The sequence below is a fragment of the Saccoglossus kowalevskii genome, chromosome 18 (assembly GCF_978046115.1).
Source record: "Saccoglossus kowalevskii chromosome 18, keSacKowa6.1, whole genome shotgun sequence".
NCBI lineage: Eukaryota > Metazoa > Hemichordata > Enteropneusta > Harrimaniidae > Saccoglossus > Saccoglossus kowalevskii.
This window is the reverse complement of record NC_140658.1, coordinates 6,969,450-6,987,435: the sequence shown is the minus strand read 5'-3', so window position 1 is coordinate 6,987,435 and position 17,986 is coordinate 6,969,450.

The window sequence follows — 17,986 nt, the reverse complement described above, 5'->3', positions numbered from 1 at the left end:
AAAATTATCGTAATTGGCAGCAATTTTATGTATGGAAATGTTTAAAAATTCTACACCCTTCGATAGCCACTACGATATTCAAACGGCCTTTTGTGACATATTCATTCACTTTCGCGAACTTTTAACAACTGAATTCGATAATGTAACAGAATAGGTAACATTTCCATGTAAATCTGCCAAATTTGCACAAGCTTTTGACAACTTTGTAAGCACTTTGTTGATCACTTTGCGCTTGGGTAGTGGTACAATGTGCCAACATAAATAGCTGTTTTAAACTTTTACATAATTTTGTGGTAAATTTAACTGCGGGGTTCTATATGAAATGACATATGGGGAATATACACGCAACTCCACCAACTTTTCAATCACTTTTTACATTTTTAAGATGTATTTGCACATTTTACGGCCGGCTCATATGACATTCTGCTAACATGAGAGGTTTCAAATGGATTTTAGTCATTTTTCATACTTTATAACTGCATGGTTCGATATAATAACAACTTAGGTCAAATAAACAAACAAATCTTGCAACTTTGGAATCGCTTTGGAGAACTTTGCACGCTGTGTTAACAGCTTGGACCAAATAGGTGCAGACTGCAAAAACTCAAAATTGTGTCACCCGCTGGTTTGCTCAGGTTGTCACCCATGCAAGTGCTACCCACGACCGATTTAACTTTACTTCCATTATCGGTCGATCATCTGACCACTCATCTATCAGGGTCATTTAAAAATCATCGTAATTGGCGGCCATTTTATGTATGGAAATGTTTAAAAATTCTACATCCTACGATAGCCACTACGATATTCAAACGGCCTTTTGTGACATATTCATTCACTTTCGCGAACTTTTAACAACTGGATTCGATAATGTAACAGAATAGGTAACATTTCCATGTAAATCTGCCAAATTTGCACAAGCTTTTGACAACTTTGTAAGCACTTTGTTGATCACTTTGCGCTTGGGTAGTGGTACAATGTGCCAACATAAATAGCTGTTTTAAACTTTTACATAATTTTGTGGTAAATTTAACTGCGGGGTTCTATATGAAATGACATAGGGGGAATATACACGCAACTCCACCAACTTTTCAATCACTTTTTACATTTTTAAGATGTATTTGCACATTTTACGGCCGGCTCATATGACATTCTGCTAACATGAGATGTTTCAAATGGATTTCAGTCATTTTTCATACTTTATAACTGCATGGTTCGATATAACAACAACTTAGGTCAAATAAACAAACACATCTAGCAACTTTGGAATCGCTTTGGAGAACTTTGCACGCTGTGTTAACAGCTTGGACCAAATAGGTGCAGACTGCAAAAATTCAAAAATGTGTCACCCGCTGGATTTCTCCGAGAGTCACCCATGCATGTCTTACCCACGACCGATTGAACTTTACTTCCATTATCGGTCGATCATCTGACCACGCATCTATCAGGTTCATTTAAAAATTATCGTAATTGGCAGCAATTTTATGTATGGAAATGTTTAAAAATTCTACACCCTTCGATAGCCACTACGATATTCAAACGGCCTTTTGTGACATATTCATTCACTTTCGCGAACTTTTAACAACTGAATTCGATAATGTAACAGAATAGGTAACATTTCCATGTAAATCTGCCAAATTTGCACAAGCTTTTGACAACTTTGTAAGCACTTTGTTGATCACTTTGCGCTTGGGTAGTGGTACAATGTGCCAACATAAATAGCTGTTTTAAACTTTTACATAATTTTGTGGTAAATTTAACTGCGGGGTTCTATATGAAATGACATAGGGGGAATATACACGCAACTCCACCAACTTTTCAATCACTTTTTACATTTTTAAGATGTATTTGCACATTTTACGGCCGGCTCATATGACATTCTGCTAACATGAGAGGTTTCAAATGGATTTTAGTCATTTTTCATACTTTATAACTGCATGGTTCGATATAATAACAACTTAGGTCAAATAAACAAACAAATCTTGCAACTTTGGAATCGCTTTGGAGAACTTTGCACGCTGTGTTAACAGCTTGGACCAAATAGGTGCAGACTGCAAAAACTCAAAATTGTGTCACCCGCTGGTTTGCTCAGGTTGTCACCCATGCAAGTGCTACCCACGACCGATTTAACTTTACTTCCATTATCGGTCGATCATCTGACCACTCATCTATCAGGGTCATTTAAAAATCATAGTAATTGGCGGCCATTTTATGTATGGAAATGTTTAAAAATTCTACATCCTTCGATAGCCACTACGATATTCAAACGGCCTTTTATGACATATTCATTCACTTTCGCGAACTTTTAACAACTGGATTCGATAATGTAACAGAATAGGTAACATTTCCATGTAAATCTGCCAAATTTGCACAAGATTTTGACAACTTTGTAAGCACTTGGTTAATCACTTTGCGCTTGGGTAGTGGTACAATGTGCCAACATAAATAGCTGTTTTAAAGTTTTACATAATTTTGTTGTAAATTTAACTGCGGGGTTCTATATGAAATGACATAGGGGGAATATACACGCAAATCCACCAACTTTTCAATCGCTTTTTACATTTTTAAGATGTATTTGCACATTTTACGGCCGGCTCATATGACATTCTGCTAACATGAGAGGTTTCAAATGGATTTCAGTCATTTTTCATACTTTATAACTGCATGGTTCAATGTAACAACAACTTAGGTCAAATAAACAAACAAATCTAGCAACTTTGGAATCGCTTTGGAGAACTTTGCACGCTGTGTTAACAGCTTGGACCAAATAGGTGCAGACTGCAAAAATTCAAAAATGTGTCACCCGCTGGATTTCTCAGATTGTCACCCATGCATGTCCTACCCACGCCCGATTGAACTTTACTTCCATTATCGGTGGATCATCTGACCACGCATCTATCAGGTTCATTTAAAAATTATCGTAATTGGCAGCAATTTTATGTAAGGAAATGTTTAAAAATTCTACATCCTTCGATAGCCACTACGATATTCAAACGGCCTTTTATGACATATTCATTCACTTTCGCGAACTTTTAACAACTGGATTTGATAATGTAACAGAATAGGTAACATTTCCATGTAAATCTGCCAACTTTGCACAAGCTTTTGACAACTTTGTAAGCACTTTGTTAATCACTTTGCCCTTGGGTAGTGGTACAATGTGCCAACATAAATAGCTGTTTTAAAGTTTTACATAATTTTGTTGTAAATTTAACTGCGAGGTTCTATATGAAATGACATAGGGGGAATATACACGCAAATCCACCAACTTTTCAATCGCTTTTTACATTTTTAAGAAGTATTTGCACATTTTACGGCCGGCTCATATGACATTCTGCTAACATGAGAGGTTTCAAATGTATTTTAGTCATTTTTCATACTTTATAACTGCATGGTTCGATATAATAACAACTTAGGTCAAATAAACAAACAAATCTAGCAACTTTGGATTAGCTTTGGAGAACTTAGCACGCTGTGTTAACAGCTTGGACCAAATAGGTGCAGACTGCAAAAACTCAAAAATGTGTAACCCGCTGGTTTTCTCAGGTTGTCACCCATGCAAGTACTACCCACGACCGATTGAATTTTACTTCCATTATCGGTCGATCATCTGACCACTCATCTATCAGGGTCATTTAAAAATCATCGTAATTGGCGGCCATTTCATGTATGGAAATGTTTAAAAATTCTACATCCTTCGATAGCCACTACGATATTCAAACGGCCTTTTATGACATATTCATTCACTTTCGCGAACTTTTAACAACTGGATTCGATAATGTAACAGAATAGGTAACATTTCCATGTAAATCTGCCAAATTTGCACAAGATTTTGACAACTTTGTAAGCACTTGGTTAATCACTTTGCGCTTGGGTAGTGGTACAATGTGCCAACATAAATAGCTGTTTTAAACTTTTATATAATTTTGTGGTAAATTTATCTGCGGGGTTCTATATGAAATGACATAGGGGGAATATACACGCAACTCCACCAACTTTTCAATCGCTTTTTACATTTTTAAGATGTATTTGCACATTTTACGGCCGGCTCATATGACATTCTGCTAACATGAGAGGTTTCAAATGGATTTCAGTCATTTTTCATACTTTATCACTGCATGGTTCGATATAACAACAACTTAGGTCAAATAAACAAACAAATCTAGCAACTTTGGAATCGCATTGGAGAACTTTGCACGCTGTGTTAACAGCTTGGACCAAATAGGTGCAGACTGCAAAAATTCAAAAATGTGTCACCCGCTGGATTTCTCAGATTGTCACCTATGCATGTCCTACCCGCGCCCGATTGAACTTTACTTCCATTATCGGTCGATCATCTGAACACGCATCTATCAGGTTCATTTAAAAATTATCGTAAGTGGCAGCAATTTTTTGTATGGAAATGTTTAAAAATTCTACATCCTTCGATAGCCACTACGATATTCAAACGGCCTTTTATGACATATTCATTCACTTTCGCGAACTTTTAACAACTGGATTCGATAATGTAACAGAATAGGTAACATTTGCATGTAAATCTGCCAAATTTGCACAAGATTTTGACAACTTTGTAAGCACTTTGTTGATCACTTTGCGCTTGGGTAGTGGTACAATGTGCCAACATAAATAGCTGTTTTAAACTTTTACATAATTTTGTTGTAAATTTAACTGCGGGGTTCTATATGAAATGACATAGGGGGAATATATACGCAAATCCACCAACTTTTCAATCGCTTTTTACATTTTTAAGATGTATTTGCACATTTTACGGCCGGCTCATATGACATTCTGCTAACATGAGAGGTTTCAAATAGATTTTAGTCATTTTTCATACTTTATAACTGCATGGTTCGATATAATAACAACTTAGGTCAAATAAACAAACAAATCTAGCAACTTTGGATTAGCTTTGGAGAACTTTGCACGCTGTGTTAACAGCTTGGGCCAAATAGGTGCAGACTGCAAAAATTCAAAAATGTGTCACCCGCTGGATTTCTCAGGTTGTCACCCATGCAAGTGCTACCCACGACCGATTGAACTTTACTTCCATTATCGGTCGATCATCTGACCACTCATCTATCAGGGTCATTTAAAAATCATCGTAATTGGCGGCCATTTTATGTATGGAAATGTTTAAAAATTCTACACCCTTCGATAGCCACTACGATATTCAAACGTCCTTTTGTGACATATTCATTCACTTTCGCGAACTTTTAACAACTGGATTCGATAATGTAACAGAATAGGTAATATTTCTATGTAAATCTGCCAAATTTGCACAAGATTTTGACAACTTTGTAAGCACTTGGTTAATCACTTTGCGCTTGGGTAGTGGTACAATGTGCCAACATAAATAGCTGTTTTAAACTTTTACATAATTTTGTTGTAAATTTAACTGCCGGGTTTTATATGAAATGACATAGGGGGAATATACACGCAACTCCACCAACTTTTCAATCACTTTTTACATTTTTAAGATGTATTTGCACATTTTACGGCCGGCTCATATGACATTCTGCTAACATGAGAGGTTTCAAATGGATTTCAGTCATTTTTCATACTTTGTAACTGCATGGTTCGATATAACAACAACTTAGGTCAAATAAACAAACAAATCTAGCAACTTTGGAATCGCTTTGGAGAACTTTGCACGCTGTGTTAACAGCTTGGACCAAATAGGTGCAGACTGCAAAAACTCAAAAATGTGTCACCCGCTGGTTTGCTCAGGTTGTCACCCATGCAAGTGCTACCCACGACCGATTGAACTTTACTTCCATTATCGGTCGATCATCTGACCACTCATCTATCAGGGTCATTTAAAAATCATCGTAATTGGCGGCCATTTTATGTATGGAAATGTTTAAAAATTCTACACCCTTCGATAGCCACTACGATATTCAAACGGCCTTTTGTGAAATATTCATTCACTTTCGCGAACTTTTAACAACTGGATTCGATAATGTAACAGAATAGGTAACATTTCCATGTAAATCTGCCAAATTTGCACAAGATTTTGACAACTTTGTAAGCACTTGGTTAATCACTTTGCGCTTGGGTAGTGGTACAATGTGCCAACATAAATAGCTGTTTTAAACTTTTACATAATTTTGTGGTAAATTTAACTGCGGGGTTTTATATGAAATGACATAGGGGGAATATACACGCAACTCCACCAACTTTTCAATCACTTTTTACATTTTTAAGATGTATTTGCACATTTTACGGCCGGCTCATATGACATTCTGCTAACATGAGAGGTTTCAAATGGATTTCAGTCATTTTTCATACTTTGTAACTGCATGGTTCGATATAACAACAACTTAGGTCAAATAAACAAACAAATCTAGCAACGTTGGAATCGCTTTGGAGAACTTTGCACGCTGTATTAACAGCTTGGACCAAATAGGTGCAGACTGCAAAAATTCAAAAATGTGTCACCCGCTGGAGATCTCAGATTGTCACCCATGCATGTCCTACCCACGCCCGATTGAACTTTACTTCCATTATCAGTCGATCATCTGACCACGCATCTATCAGGTTCATTTAAAAATTATCGTAATTGGCAGCAATTTTATGTATGGAAATGTTTAAAAATTCTACATCCTTCGATAGCCACTACGATATTCAAACGGCCTTTTGTGACATATTCATTCACTTTCGCGAACTTTTAACAACTGGATTCGATAATGTAACAGAATAGGTAACATTTCCATGTAAATCTGCCAAATTTGCACAACATTTTGACAACTTTGTAAGCACTTGGTTAATCACTTTGCGCTTGGGTAGTGGTACAATGTGCCAACATAAATAGCTGTTTTAAACTTTTACATAATTTTGTTGTAAATTTAACTGCGGGGTTCTATATGAAATGACATAGGGGAAATATACACGCAAATCCACCAACTTTTCAATCGCTTTTTACATTTTTAAGATGTATTTGCACATTTTACGGCCGGCTCATATGACATTCTGCTAACATGAGAGGTTTCAAATGGATTTTAGTCATTTTTCATACTTTATAACTGCATGGTTCGATATAATAACAACTTAGGTCAAATAAACAAACAAATCTAGCAACTTTGGAATCGCTTTGGAGAACTTTGCACGCTGTGTTAACAGCTTGGACCAAATAGGTGCAGACTGCAAAAATTCAAAAATGTGTCACCCGCTGGATTTCTCAGAGTGTCACCCATGCATGTCTTACCCACGCCCGATTGAACTTTACTTTCATTATCAGTCGATCATCTGACCACGCATCTATCAGGTTCATTTAAAAATTATCGTAATTGGCAGCAATTTTATGTATGGAAATGTTTAAAAATTCTACATCCTTCGATAGCCACTACGATATTCAAACGGCCTTTTATGACATATTCATTCACTTTCGCGAACTTTTAACAACTGGATTTGATAATGTAACAGAATAGGTAACATTTCCATGTAAATCTGCCAACTTTGCACAAGCTTTTGACAACTTTGTAAGCACTTTGTTAATCACTTTGCCCTTGGGTAGTGGTACAATGTGCCAACATAAATAGCTGTTTTAAAGTTTTACATAATTTTGTTGTAAATTTAACTGCGGGGTTCTATATGAAATGACATAGGGGGAATATACACGCAAATCCACCAACTTTTCAATCGCTTTTTACATTTTTAAGATGTATTTGCACATTTTACGGCCGGCTCATATGACATTCTGCTAACATGAGAGGTTTCAAATGGATTTTAGTCATTTTTCATACTTTATAACTGCATGGATCGATATAATAACAACTTAGGTCAAATAAACAAACAAATCTAGCAACTTTGGAATCGCTTTGGAGAACTTTGCACGCTGTGTTAACAGCTTGGACCAAATAGGTGCAGACTGCAAAAACTCAAAAATGTGTCACCCGCTGGTTTGCTCAGGTTGTCACCCATGCAAGTGCTTCCCACGACCGATTGAACTTTACTTCCATTATCGGTCGATCATATGACCACTCATCTATCAGGGTCATTTAAAAATCATCGTAATTGGCGGCCATTTTATGTATGGAAATGTTTAAAAATTCTACATCCTACGATAGCCACTACGATATTTAAACGGCCTTTTGTGACATATTCATTCACTTTCGCGAACTTTTAACAACTGGATTCGATAATGTAACAGAATAGGTAACATTTCCATGTAAATCTGCCAAATTTGCACAAGCTTTTGACAACTTTGTAAGCACTTTGTTGATCACTTTGCGCTTGGGTAGTGGTACAATGTGCCAACATAAATAGCTGTTTTAAACTGTTACATAATTTTGTGGTAAATTTAACTGCGGGGTTCTATATGAAATGACATAGGGGGAATATACACGCAAGTCCACCAACTTTTCAATTACTTTTTACATTTTTAAGATGTATTTGCACATTTCACGGCCGGCTCATATGACATTCTGCTAACATGAGAGGTTTCAAATGGATTTCAGTCATTTTTCATACTTTATAACTGCATGGTTCGATATAACAACAACTTAGGTCAAATAAATAAACAAATCTAGCAACTTTGGAATCGCTTTGGAGAACTTTGCACGCTGTGTTAACAGCTTGGACCAAATAGGTGCAGACTGCAAAAATTCAAAAATGTGTCACCCGCTGGATTTCTCAGGTTGTCACCCATGCATGTCTTACCCACGCCCGATTGAACTTTACTTCCATTATCGGATGATCATCTGACCACGCATCTATCAGGTTCATTTAAAAATTATCGTAATTGGCAGCAATTTTATGTATGGAAATGTTTAAAAATTCTACATCCTTCGATAGCCACTACGATATTCAAACGGCCTTTCATGACATATTCATTCACTTTCGCGAACTTTTAACAACTGGATTTGATAATGTAACAGAATAGGTAACATTTCCATGTAAATCTGCCAACTTTGCACAAGCTTTTGACAACTTTGTAAGCACTTTGTTAATCACTTTGCCCTTGGGTAGTGGTACAATGTGCCAACATAAATAGCTGTTTTAAAGTTTTACATAATTTTGTTGTAAATTTAACTGCGGGGTTCTATATGAAATGACATAGGGGGAATATACACGCAAATCCACCAACTTTTCAATCGCTTTTTACATTTTTAAGATGTATTTGCACATTTTACGGCCGGCTCATATGACATTCTGCTAACATGAGAGGTTTCAAATGGATTTTAGTCATTTTTCATACTTTATAACTGCATGGTTCGATATAATAACAACTTAGGTCAAATAAACAAACAAATCTAGCAACTTTGGAATCGCTTTGGAGAACTTTGCACGCTGTGTTAACAGCTTGGACCAAATAGGTGCAGACTGCAAAAATTCAAAAATGTGTCACCCGCTGGATTTCTCAGAGTGTCACCCATGCATGTCTTACCCACGCCCGATTGAACTTTACTTTCATTATCAGTCGATCATCTGACCACGCATCTATCAGGTTCATTTAAAAATTATCGTAATTGGCAGCAATTTTATGTATGGAAATGTTTAAAAATTCTACATCCTTCGATAGCCACTACGATATTCAAACGGCCTTTTGTGACATATTCATTCACTTTCGCGAACTTTTAACAACTGGATTCGATAATGTAACAGAATAGGTAACATTTCCATGTAAATCTGCCAAATTTGCACAAGCTTTTGACAACTTTGTAAGCACTTTGTTGATCACTTTGCGCTTGGGTAGTGGTACAATGTGCCAACATAAATAGCTGTTTTAAACTGTTACATAATTTTGTGGTAAATTTAACTGCGGGGTTCTATATGAAATGACATAGGGGGAATATACACGCAAGTCCACCAACTTTTCAATCACTTTTTACATTTTTAAGATGTATTTGCACATTTCACGGCCGGCTCATATGACATTCTGCTAACATGAGAGGTTTCAAATGGATTTCAGTCATTTTTCATACTTTATAACTGCATGGTTCGATATAACAACAACTTAGGTCAAATAAATAAACAAATCTAGCAACTTTGGAATCGCTTTGGAGAACTTTGCACGCTGTGTTAACAGCTTGGACCAAATAGGTGCAGACTGCAAAAATTCAAAAATGTGTCACCCGCTGGATTTCTCAGGTTGTCACCCATGCAAGTGCTTCCCACGACCGATTGAACTTTACTTCCATTATCGGTCGATCATATGACCACTCATCTATCAGGGTCATTTAAAAATCATCGTAATTGGCGGCCATTTTATGTATGGAAATGTTTAAAAATTCTACATCCTACGATAGACACTACGATATTTAAACGGCCTTTTGTGACATATTCATTCACTTTCGCGAACTTTTAACAACTGGATTCGATAATGTAACAGAATAGGTAACATTTCCATGTAAATCTGCCAACTTTGCACAAGCTTTTGACAACTTTGTAAGCACTTTTTTAATCACTTTGCGCTTGGGTAGTGGTACAATGTGCCAACATAAATAGCTGTTTTAAAGTTTTACATAATTTTGTTGTAAATTTAACTGCGGGGTTCTATATGAAATGACATAGGGGGAATATACACGCAAATCCACCAACTTTTCAATCGCTTTTTACATTTTTAAGATGTATTTGCACATTTTACGGCCGGCTCATATGACATTCTGCTAACATGAGAGGTTTCAAATGGATTTTAGTCATTTTTCATACTTTATAACTGCATGGTTCGATATAATAACAACTTAGGTCAAATAAACAAACAAATCTAGCAACTTTGGAATCGCTTTGGAGAACTTTGCACGCTGTGTTAACAGCTTGGACCAAATAGGTGCAGACTGCAAAAATTCAAAAATGTGTCACCCGCTGGATTTCTCAGAGTGTCACCCATGCATGTCTTACCCACGCCCGATTGAACTTTACATTCATTATCAGTCGATCATCTGACCACGCATCTATCAGGTTCATTTAAAAATTATCGTAATTGGCAGCAATTTTATGTATGGAAATGTTTAAAAATTCTACATCCTTCGATAGCCACTACGATATTCAAACGGCCTTTTATGACATATTCATTCACTTTCGCGAACTTTTAACAACTGGATTTGATAATGTAACAGAATAGGTAACATTTCCATGTAAATCTGCCAACTTTGCACAAGCTTTTGACAACTTTGTAAGCACTTTGTTAATCACTTTGCCCTTGGGTAGTGGTACAATGTGCCAACATAAATAGCTGTTTTAAAGTTTTACATAATTTTGTTGTAAATTTAACTGCGGGGTTCTATATGAAATGACATAGGGGGAATATACACGCAAATCCACCAACTTTTCAATCGCTTTTTACATTTTTAAGATGTATTTGCACATTTTACGGCCGGCTCATATGACATTCTGCTAACATGAGAGGTTTCAAATGGATTTTAGTCATTTTTCATACTTTATAACTGCATGGATCGATATAATAACAACTTAGGTCAAATAAACAAACAAATCTAGCAACTTTGGAATCGCTTTGGAGAATTTTGCACGCTGTGTTAACAGCTTGGACCAAATAGGTGCAGACTGCAAAAACTCAAAAATGTGTCACCCGCTGGTTTGCTCAAGTTGTCACCCATGCAAGTGCTTCCCACGACCGATTGAACTTTACTTCCATTATCGGTCGATCATATGACCACTCATCTATCAGGGTCATGCATGTCTTACCCATGCCCGATTGAACTTTACTTCCATTATCGGATGATCATCTGACCACGCATCTATCAGGTTCATTTAAAAATTATCGTAATTGGCAGCAATTTTATGTATGGAAATGTTTAAAAATTCTACATCCTTCGATAGCCACTACGATATTCAAACGGCCTTTTATGACATATTCATTCACTTTCGCGAACTTTTAACAACTGGATTTGATAATGTAACAGAATAGGTAACATTTCCATGTAAATCTGCCAACTTTGCACAAGCTTTTGACAACTTTGTAAGCACTTTGTTAATCACTTTGCCCTTGGGTAGTGGTACAATGTGCCAACATAAATAGCTGTTTTAAAGTTTTACATAATTTTGTTGTAAATTTAACTGCGGGGTTCTATATGAAATGACATAGGGGGAATATACACGCAAATCCACCAACTTTTCAATCGCTTTTTACATTTTTAAGATGTATTTGCACATTTTACGGCCGGCTCATATGACATTCTGCTAACATGAGAGGTTTCAAATGGATTTTAGTCATTTTTCATACTTTATAACTGCATGGTTCGATATAATAACAACTTAGGTCAAATAAACAAACAAATCTAGCAACTTTGGAATCGCTTTGGAGAACTTTGCACGCTGTGTTAACAGCTTGGACCAAATAGGTGCAGACTGCAAAAATTCAAAAATGTGTCACCCGCTGGATTTCTCAGAGTGTCACCCATGCATGTCTTACCCACGCCCGATTGAACTTTACTTTCATTATCAGTCGATCATCTGACCACGCATCTATCAGGTTCATTTAAAAATTATCGTAATTGGCAGCAATTTTATGTATGGAAATGTTTAAAAATTCTACATCCTTCGATAGCCACTACGATATTCAAACGGCCTTTTGTGACATATTCATTCACTTTCGCGAACTTTTAACAACTGGATTCGATAATGTAACAGAATAGGTAACATTTCCATGTAAATCTGCCAAATTTGCACAAGCTTTTGACAACTTTGTAAGCACTTTGTTGATCACTTTGCGCTTGGGTAGTGGTACAATGTGCCAACATAAATAGCTGTTTTAAACTGTTACATAATTTTGTGGTAAATTTAACTGCGGGGTTCTATATGAAATGACATAGGGGGAATATACACGCAAGTCCACCAACTTTTCAATCACTTTTTACATTTTTAAGATGTATTTGCACATTTCACGGCCGGCTCATATGACATTCTGCTAACATGAGAGGTTTCAAATGGATTTCAGTCATTTTTCATACTTTATAACTGCATGGTTCGATATAACAACAACTTAGGTCAAATAAATAAACAAATCTAGCAACTTTGGAATCGCTTTGGAGAACTTTGCACGCTGTGTTAACAGCTTGGACCAAATAGGTGCAGACTGCAAAAATTCAAAAATGTGTCACCCGCTGGATTTCTCAGGTTGTCACCCATGCAAGTGCTTCCCATGACCGATTGAACTTTACTTCCATTATCGGATGATCATATGACCACTCATCTATCAGGGTCATTTAAAAATCATCGTAATTGGCGGCCATTTTATGTATGGAAATGTTTAAAAATTCTACATCCTACGATAGACACTACGATATTTAAACGGCCTTTTGTGACATATTCATTCACTTTCGCGAACTTTTAACAACTGGATTCGATAATGTAACAGAATAGGTAACATTTCCATGTAAATCTGCCAAATTTGCACAAGCTTTTGACAACTTTGTAAGCACTTTGTTGATCACTTTGCGCTTGGGTAGTGGTACAATGTGCCAACATAAATAGCTGTTTTAAACTGTTACATAATTTTGTGGTAAATTTAACTGCGGGGTTCTATATGAAATGACATAGGGGGAATATACACGCAAGTCCACCAACTTTTCAATCACTTTTTACATTTTTAAGATGTATTTGCACATTTCACGGCCGGCTCATATGACATTCTGCTAACATGAGAGGTTTCAAATGGATTTCAGTCATTTTTCATACTTTATAACTGCATGGTTCGATATAACAACAACTTAGGTCAAATAAATAAACAAATCTAGCAACTTTGGAATCGCTTTGGAGAACTTTGCACGCTGTGTTAACAGCTTGGACCAAATAGGTGCAGACTGCAAAAATTCAAAAATGTGTCACCCGCTGGATTTCTCAGGTTGTCACCCATGCAAGTGCTTCCCATGACCGATTGAACTTTACTTCCATTATCGGATGATCATATGACCACTCATCTATCAGGGTCATTTAAAAATCATCGTAATTGGCGGCCATTTTATGTATGGAAATGTTTAAAAATTCTACATCCTACGATAGACACTACGATATTTAAACGGCCTTTTGTGACATATTCATTCACTTTCGCGAACTTTTAACAACTGGATTCGATAATGTAACAGAATAGGTAACATTTCCATGTAAATCTGCCAACTTTGCACAAGCTTTTGACAACTTTGTAAGCACATTGTTGATCACTTTGCCCTTGGGTAGTGGTACAATGTGCCAACATAAATAGCTGTTTTAAAGTTTTACATAATTTTGTTGTAAATTTAACTGCGGGGTTCTATATGAAATGACATAGGGGGAATATACACGCAAATCCACCAACTTTTCAATCGCTTTTTACATTTTTAAGATGTATTTGCACATTTTACGGCCGGCTCATATGACATTCTGCTAACATGAGAGGTTTCAAATGGATTTTAGTCATTTTTCATACTTTATAACTGCATGGTTCGATATAATAACAACTTAGGTCAAATAAACAAACAAATCTAGCAACTTTGGAATCGCTTTGGAGAACTTTGCACGCTGTGTTAACAGCTTGGACCAAATAGGTGCAGACTGCAAAAATTCAAAAATGTGTCACCCGCTGGATTTCTCAGAGTGTCACCCATGCATGTCTTACCCACGCCCGATTGAACTTTACATTCATTATCAGTCGATCATCTGACCACGCATCTATCAGGTTCATTTAAAAATTATCGTAATTGGCAGCAATTTTATGTATGGAAATGTTTAAAAATTCTACATCCTTCGATAGCCACTACGATATTCAAACGGCCTTTTATGACATATTCATTCACTTTCGCGAACTTTTAACAACTGGATTTGATAATGTAACAGAATAGGTAACATTTCCATGTAAATCTGCCAACTTTGCACAAGCTTTTGACAACTTTGTAAGCACTTTGTTAATCACTTTGCCCTTGGGTAGTGGTACAATGTGCCAACATAAATAGCTGTTTTAAAGTTTTACATAATTTTGTTGTAAATTTAACTGCGGGGTTCTATATGAAATGACATAGGGGGAATATACACGCAAATCCACCAACTTTTCAATCGCTTTTTACATTTTTAAGATGTATTTGCACATTTTACGGCCGGCTCATATGACATTCTGCTAACATGAGAGGTTTCAAATGGATTTTAGTCATTTTTCATACTTTATAACTGCATGGATCGATATAATAACAACTTAGGTCAAATAAACAAACAAATCTAGCAACTTTGGAATCGCTTTGGAGAATTTTGCACGCTGTGTTAACAGCTTGGACCAAATAGGTGCAGACTGCAAAAACTCAAAAATGTGTCACCCGCTGGTTTGCTCAAGTTGTCACCCATGCAAGTGCTTCCCACGACCGATTGAACTTTACTTCCATTATCGGTCGATCATATGACCACTCATCTATCAGGCTCATGCATGTCTTACCCATGCCCGATTGAACTTTACTTCCATTATCGGATGATCATCTGACCACGCATCTATCAGGTTCATTTAAAAATTATCGTAATTGGCAGCAATTTTATGTATGGAAATGTTTAAAAATTCTACATCCTTCGATAGCCACTACGATATTCAAACGGCCTTTTATGACATATTCATTCACTTTCGCGAACTTTTAACAACTGGATTTGATAATGTAACAGAATAGGTAACATTTCCATGTAAATCTGCCAACTTTGCACAAGCTTTTGACAACTTTGTAAGCACTTTGTTAATCACTTTGCCCTTGGGTAGTGGTACAATGTGCCAACATAAATAGCTGTTTTAAAGTTTTACATAATTTTGTTGTAAATTTAACTGCGGGGTTCTATATGAAATGACATAGGGGGAATATACACGCAAATCCACCAACTTTTCAATCGCTTTTTACATTTTTAAGATGTATTTGCAAATTTTACGGCCGGCTCATATGACATTCTGCTAACATGAGAGGTTTCAAATGGATTTTAGTCACTTTTCATACTTTATAACTGCATGGTTCGATATAATAACAACTTAGGTCAAATAAACAAACAAATCTAGCAACTTTCGATTAGCTTTGGAGAACTTTGCACGCTCTGTTAACAGCTTGGACCAAATAGGTGCAGACTGCAAAAACTCAAAAATGTGTCACCCGCTGGATTTCTCAGATTGTCACCCATGCATGTCCTACCCGCGCCCGATTGAACTTTACTTCCATTATCGGTCGATCATCTGACCACGCATCTATCAGGTTCATTTAAAAATTATCGTAATTGGCAGCAATTTTATGAATGGAAATGTTTAAAAATTCTACATCCTTCGATTGCCACTACGATATTCAAACGGCCTTTTATGACATATTCATTCACTTTCGCGAACTTTTAACAACTGGATTTGATAATGTAACAGAATAAGTAACATTTCCATGTAAATCTGCCAACTTTGCACAAGCTTTTGACAACTTTGTAAGCACTTTGTTAATCACTTTGCCCTTGGGTAGTGGTACAATGTGCCAACATAAATAGCTGTTTTAAACTTTTACATAATTTTGTTGTAAATTTAACTGCGTAGTTCTATATGAAATGACATAGGGGGAATATACACGCAAATCGACCAACTTTTCAATCGCTTTTTACATTTTTAAGATGTATTTGCACATTTTACGGCCGGCTCATATGACATTCTGCAAACAGGAGAGGTTTCAAATGGATTTTAGTCATTTTTCATACTTTATAACTGCATGGTTCGATATAATAACAACTTAGGTCAAATAAACAAACAAATCTAGCAACTTTGGAATCGCTTTGGAGAACTTTGCACGCTGTGTTAACAGCTTGGACCAAATAGGTGCAGACTGCAAAAACTCAAAAATGTGTCACCCGCTGGTTTTCTCATGGGTTGTCACCCATGCAAGTACTACCCACGACCGATTGAACTTTACTTCCATTATCGGTCGATCATCTGACCACTCATCTATCAGGGTCATTTAAAAATCATCGTAATTGGCGGCCATTTTATGTATGGAAATGTTTAAAAATTCTACATCCTTCGATAGCCACTACGATATTCAAACGGCCTTTTATGACATATTCATTCACTTTCGCGAACTTTTAACAACTGGATTCGATAATGTAAGAGAATAGGTAACATTTCCATGTAAATCTGCCAAATTTGCACAAGCTTTTGACAACATTGTATGCACTTTGTTGATCACTTTGCGCTTGGGTAGTGGAACAATGTGCCAACATAAATAGCTATTTTAAACTTTTACATAATTTTGTTCTAAATTTAACTGCTGGGTTCTATATGAAATGACATAGGGGGAATATACACGCAAATCCACCAACTTTTCAATCGCTTTTTACATTTTTAAGATGTATTTGCACATTTTACGGCCGGCTCATATGACATTCTGCTAACATGAGAGGTTTCAAATGGATTTTAGTCATTTTTCATACTTTATAACTGCATGGTTCGATATAATAACAACTTAGGTCAAATAAACAAACAAATCTAGCAACTTTGGAATCGCTTTGGAGAACTTTGCACGCTGTGTTAACAGCTTGGACCAAATAGGTGCAGACTGCAAAAACTCAAAAATGTGTCACCCGCTGGTTTTCTCAGGTTGTGACCCATGCAAGTACTACCCACGACCGATTGAACTTTACTTCCATTATCGGTCGATCATCTGACCACTCATCTATCAGGGTCATTTAAAAATCATCGTAATTGGCGGCCATTTTATGTATGGAAATGTTTAAAAATTCTACATCCTTCGATAGCCACTACGATATTCAAACGGCCTTTTATGACATATTCATTCACTTTCGCGAACTTTTAACAACTGGATTCGATAATGTAACAGAATAGGTAACATTTCCATGTAAATCTGCCAAATTTGCACTAGATTTTGACAACTTTGTAAGCACTTTGTTAATCACTTTGCGCTTGGGTAGTGGTACAATGTGCCAACATAAATAGCTGTTTTAAAATTTTACATAATTTTGTTCTAAATTTAACTGCGGGGTTCTATATGAAATGACATAGGGGAATATACACGCAAATCCACCAACTTTTCAATCGCTTTTTACATTTTTA